The sequence below is a fragment of the Arvicola amphibius genome, chromosome 4, assembly GCF_903992535.2.
Source record: "Arvicola amphibius chromosome 4, mArvAmp1.2, whole genome shotgun sequence".
NCBI classification, from domain to species: domain Eukaryota; kingdom Metazoa; phylum Chordata; class Mammalia; order Rodentia; family Cricetidae; genus Arvicola; species Arvicola amphibius.
Window position 1 is genome coordinate 60,160,798 of NC_052050.1, and position 5,840 is coordinate 60,166,637.

Here is a 5,840-nt window from a genome sequence, read left to right on the forward strand (position 1 = left end):
CTAGAGCTGTCATCCTGCCAGAAAGAGAATGCACACCATAGTAGGACTAGCTACCATGGTTCTGGCCTGCTGGTCTAGTCTAGTCATGGCCTCAGTTGGCTGTTTGCCAGACACAGTAGGCTAAGATGGCCTTGGTCTTCCTTCAGTTCACCTGGGGATGCCAAGCCCAGAAGCCCTTCTCTAAAGACGGACTTAGGAGAACACAGGAAGCACAAATCTGCTCTTCCTATGTACCCCTGAGTTCCCCCAGTGCCCCAGGCTGTGGAGGATGCCTCTGTTGAGGGCAATGAGTCTTACAGTGTGGGTTTTTTTTGTTTGTTTGTTTGGTTTTTATTGTTTTTTGGTTTTGGTTTTTCTGAGGCAGTCTTTCTTGCTGTCCTAAAACTTGCTGTGTAGACCAGCTGGGCCTGGAACTCAGAGATCCTTTGTCTGGATCCTGGGTGCTGGGATTAAAGCATGTGCCACCACGCCCAGTTTTGTGTCTTTTTTCTAAGGCTTTCAGTAAGTGGAAAATGATCCCCTGCACAAAGGCTGAGGCATAACGCTTCTGTGGTCTTTAGTAAATAGCCAAGCTGGCTTCTCCACAGGAAGTTCTGACACCCAGCCTTAGGAAGGGGTCCTAACCTGGAGGTAAGGGAAACGAGGTTTTCGAGAACTCCCGGGGCAATCCGGACATTTGTGATAGAAGAGATCAGAGTTTGGGCATTGTTTTCAAAAGCCCAGAAGTACAAGAAACTTTGACTTCATTCCACGTACTGTAGAAATCCTGCTGGCTCAGTGAGTACTCAGTGATGAGATGATGTTATCTACACAAAGAGTATTGTTGTGTGGCAGTGTGCTGGATCAGGATGGTGAAGAGGTAGCTGCCTTAGCCACAAGCAATCCCAGCTGTATCTGGGGCCTCTGAGAGCACCGAGTGCCTGAAGGTTGGCTCTGAGCCTGACGGGCATGCATAGCCTGGGAGGGGTTTTTGTAACAAGCATCACCTGGTCTGGCTGTGTTCTTTCTGCACATCTGATTGCATGGTGTGTGTGTGGGGGGGGGGGTGACTGTGGGCTGGGAACCTCATTTCAGCTGAGCAGATGCCCTTGCCCAAAATAGAAACCAGGTACAAACAGCTCCTTCCTATTTCCCAAGCTGTACTGAACAAAGTGACTCTTGTTGAGCGGACTAACCCAGATTCTGAAATGCCATCTTGGTTTGGCCCCTAGTAGCAGGGTAGGGTTGGGTGTGCCTGGGCTGGGCTCTGAGAGGGGCAGCCTGTGAACCTCATTTCTGGTGATAGTCACAATATTTTCACAAAAGCTTTCTCTGTTGAGAAGAAAGAAAAGCTGCATGGCTTAGACCCTGTTGGAAAGCCACCGGATGCAGTTCTGTGTGGCCCTTTTAAGGCATGGGTCATGGAATGAATCTAACAAACCAATTTAGTCTTAACTGTCTACCCACTTAATCCACTTTGAGGAGCAAAAAGCTCTGTAAAGGAGCAGTTAACAGGAAACATGGAGCGGCAGATCGTGGGGAGCTTCTTCCACTGGGTCTCACCCTGATTACACATCTGGTTCAGTGACTGCCCTGGAGCCCATGAGGCATGAGCTTACCCCCTCTCTTGCCCTATAGGGTGGTCAGCAGCTGGGTCGAGAAGCACCAGTGACCAGACACCACAAGGTTTAAAGAACAAGATTGAACTTGGATACCACCAGGATACCTTAAGGAATTTCAGGATAGGGGACACTTTTCCAGAGAACAGTAAGTCAGGACAGCTGCAGCACTGCAACCTTGGGTGGCAGCTGCTCTCACATTCAGCTACTGGGCAGAAATGTCAGGAATAAAGTTCGTCCAAGAGAGCACGAGTTGAAGGCAGGCAATGGCTTCTAAGCGTCCAGCTTCCTGGGTGGCAGCAGGTAGGAAGAGGGGACTCAGCTTGGCTGGAATAGTCATGTATTATGTAACCTTGCTGCTAGTGGTGCTCTTGCCCTCAGGCCTAGGGCTTAGATCATCATCTTGCATGGGAAACAAAGGACATGGCTATTGTCCATGAATGCGCAGGTTACTCGGATCCTTGGTACCCTCACTTGTGAGTGAGGACTCAGTGGTTCTAAACTGCCTACCACAGTGTCTCCTAAACTAACCTCCCTCAGCCAGTTTGATGTCTGTCCTCTGATGACCGAGTGTGCTGTTGCTATGGCTTACCACTTTATTTAGTGGAAAGAATGGTAGCTGGACGTGACCCTTCTCAAAGTGCCAGCCAACAAGTGTCAGAGAAAGTGTTCTTGCTGCAATTCACTAGGAATATGCAGGGTGCTTTGTAGCTTCACGCTACCAGGGACTAGGCTGCAGCCCTGGTACAGTTGCTGCTGGCATCCTCCCTGGCAGGAGGGTGGAAGGCACCTGTGGAAGATGGGAGGCCACCTATGATCTGTATCCACATTTCACCCACAGCTGTTGAACCATTCAGGACAATGTGTGAGCCAGGGTAAATAAGCCACAGATCTAATCACCCACTCGACTTCCTTCTCCTGGGGAATTTGAAAGCCTCCAATACTGACCCTAGCTATCTGCAGCCATTTTAATCACCTATCATGATTGAGAGAGAAGCACAAGTCACTGGAGAGACGGCTCAGGGTACTGGCTGTTCTTCCAGAGGATCCATTCCATTCCTAGCACCACATGGCAGCTTAAAACCTGGCAGTAACTCCAGTCCCAGAAAATCTGATGTACCATCTCTGGCCGCCACAGGCAGCAGGCATTGCACATGGTACATAGATACACATGCAGACAAAACACCCATACAGCTCAATAAGAGGCAAATTAAACAGGAAAGGAGGAAAGTATCCTTGTTTGCAAATTTGGCTTCTACATGACTCTAAAGACACCACCAGAAAAGTAACTGAAAAGCATCCTCAGTATGAGAGGTTAAAAACCTCTACAAAGAACATTAAAACATTCCAGAAAGAAACTGACTGGGGTGGTGATGAACACCTTTAATACCAGTAATCAGGAGGTAGAGGCAAGTGGATCTCTGGGTTCAAGGCCAACTTGGTCTACAGAGGGAGTTCCAGGACAGCCAAGTCCAAGGCCGCCTGATCTACAAATAGACTGTTCCACAGTCTGTCTTGAAGAAAAAAAAAAAAGCGAAGACAGTAAACAAGGAAAGGGCCTCCATTATTTATTTATTTATTTTTTTGGTTTTTCAGGACAAGGTTTCTCTAGTTTTGGTACCTGTCCTGGAACTAGCTCTTCTAGACCAGGCTGGCCTCGAACTCACAGAGATCTTCCATGCCTCTGCCTCCCGAGTGCTGGGATTAAAGGTGGGCGCCACCACTGCCCAGCTAGGATCTCCATTCTTAATGGGCTGGGAGAATTAATGTTGTAAAAATGACTGTTTTGGGGTAATGGATGTAGCTCAGTTTGTAAGTGACTGCCTAGCATGCATGAGGCCCTAGGTCTGATCTTAACCATTCCATAAACTGGCATAGTGACACATGCATGGAAACCCAGTACTTGAGAAGGAGGGGTGGGAGGATTGGGAGTTAAAAGCCACCAGGCAGTGGTGAACACCTTTAATCCCAGCACTTGGGGAGGCAGAGGCAGGTAGATCTCTGAGTTCAAGGCCAGCCTGGTCTACAACAGTTAGTTCCAGGACAGGGTCTAAGACTACAGAGAAACCTTGCCCTGAAAAACCAAATAAATAAATAAACAAACAAATAAATAAATAAAGGGGGGAGTTAAAAGCCATCCTTACCGCAGTGAGTTTGAGACCAGATTGAGATACAGTCTGGGAGGGAGGAAAGGAAACTGGCCACCATATCAAATGATAGCTACAGAGTCAATGCAATTGCACCAAAATTCAAAAGCCGTTCTTAAAAAATACTAAAATAAAAACTAGAAAAACTAACCTTGGAAGCACAAAAAAAAAAGAGAGAAAGGAAGGAAGGAAGGAAGGAAGGAAGGAAGGAAGGAAGGAAGGAAGGAAAAAAAAATGTGGGCAGTTATCACCATAAATGACTTCAGTATACAATGTTCTGCCTACGTGCCAGAAGAGGGCGCCAGATCTCATTATAGATGGTTGTGAGCCACCATGTGGTTGCTGAGAATTGAACTCAAGATCTCTGGAAGAACAACCAGTGATCTTAACCTCTGAGCCATCTCTCTAGCCCCTGATTTCAAGTTATATTACAGAGTCATAGTAACAAAAACGGCACAGTATTGGCATTGAACACAGACATAGATTAATGGAACAAAATAAAAGACAGATTAAAAACCATTTTTTACGAAGATGCCAAAAATGCACAAATGGTGTTTTGAGGCCTGAGCATCCACATGGTCAATGAAACCAGATTTTCAACTCACCCTGCACAAGTCAATTCCAAATGAGATACCTCCATGTAAGATGCGAAACTGTTAAGAAAAAGGGGGGGGGGGAGAGGAAAGGATAACAAAACAGCAAATGCACTGGGCAGTGGTGGTGTACAACTTTAATCCCAGCACTCAGGGATCTCTGGGTTCAAGGCCAACTTGGTCTACAAAGGGAGTTCCAGGACAGCCAGGGGTTACATAGAGACTCCGTCTCTAAAAACTAAGAAAAAAAACAGCAAATGCTGGCTTGGATGTAGATAAAAGGGAACCCTCATGCACTGCTGAATAGAATCTAAACTACTGTGACCTCACAGAAACCAGTATGGAAGTTTCTCATAACACTATAGATCTGCCAGGTAGTGGTGGCGCACGCCTTTAGTTCCAGCACATGGAGGTAGAGGCAGGTGGATCTCTGTGAGTTTGGGGCCAGCATGGAAGAGCTAGTTCCAGGATAGGCTCCAAAGCTACAGAGAAACCTGGTCTCAAAAAAACATGCAAACAAAAACAAGCAACACTCTAGATCTGTCACATACTATACCACCCCTTGATGTTTACCTCAAGGACGTAGTCAGACTGTGACACCTGTGAACAGTGTGCACTGCAGCACTGTGACACCTGTGAACAGTGTGCACTGCAGCACTGTGACACCTGTGAACAGTGTGCACTGCAGCACTGTTCACAGTAGCTGAGTTATGCCACCAGCCTGTCTCCAGCATCAGACACGAAACAGGGATAATAAGGAAAATCTCACATACACTGGGTTTTCTTCAGCCATAAAGAATGAAGTTTTGTACATCTGTGGAAAAATGAACCCAACAGGAGACAATATCATGAATTAACCAGTCTCCGAAAATAAGTATCACATGTTTCCTAGTTTGTGGTTCTTAAATTTCATACAGCTACTTAAAATGATATGCATTAAAATAGAAATGAAAGGGATGGGGACCTAAGGTGGCTGATGGGTGAGAGCAGGAGTGAGCTAAGAGCAGACCTATATCTATTAAGTGACCTTAAAAGGCAGTTTGGCAGGCCCAGAGCTGAGTGAAGATGACAGCATTTTGTGGGAGATTTACTTTGATTTGGGAAAATGTCCAATGGACTTCCTATGATTTCAGCTTTCAGTTTCTGTAACAGGAAAAATCTCTTTCTAAACTTGGAAATGAAGTTGACATGCTCAGTGAATCCATTTTCAATAAGTCAGAGGTGGCTGGACGGTGATGGTGCATGCCTTTAATCCCAGCACTTTGGAGGCAGAAGCAGGCTGATCTCTGAGTTTGAGGCCAGCCTTGCCTACAGAGGGCATTCCAGGACAGCCGGGGCTACACAAGAGAAACCCTATCTCAGAAAACAACAACAAATCAAAAAAACAGATATGGAGTTGGTGCAATGAGGAGACCTAGATCCCAAACCTCCAGAACAACTTCTGGAATCTGGCAGGTCCAGGCCTCAGAGGACATGCGGCTCTTCTACAGAGAACTCTGATC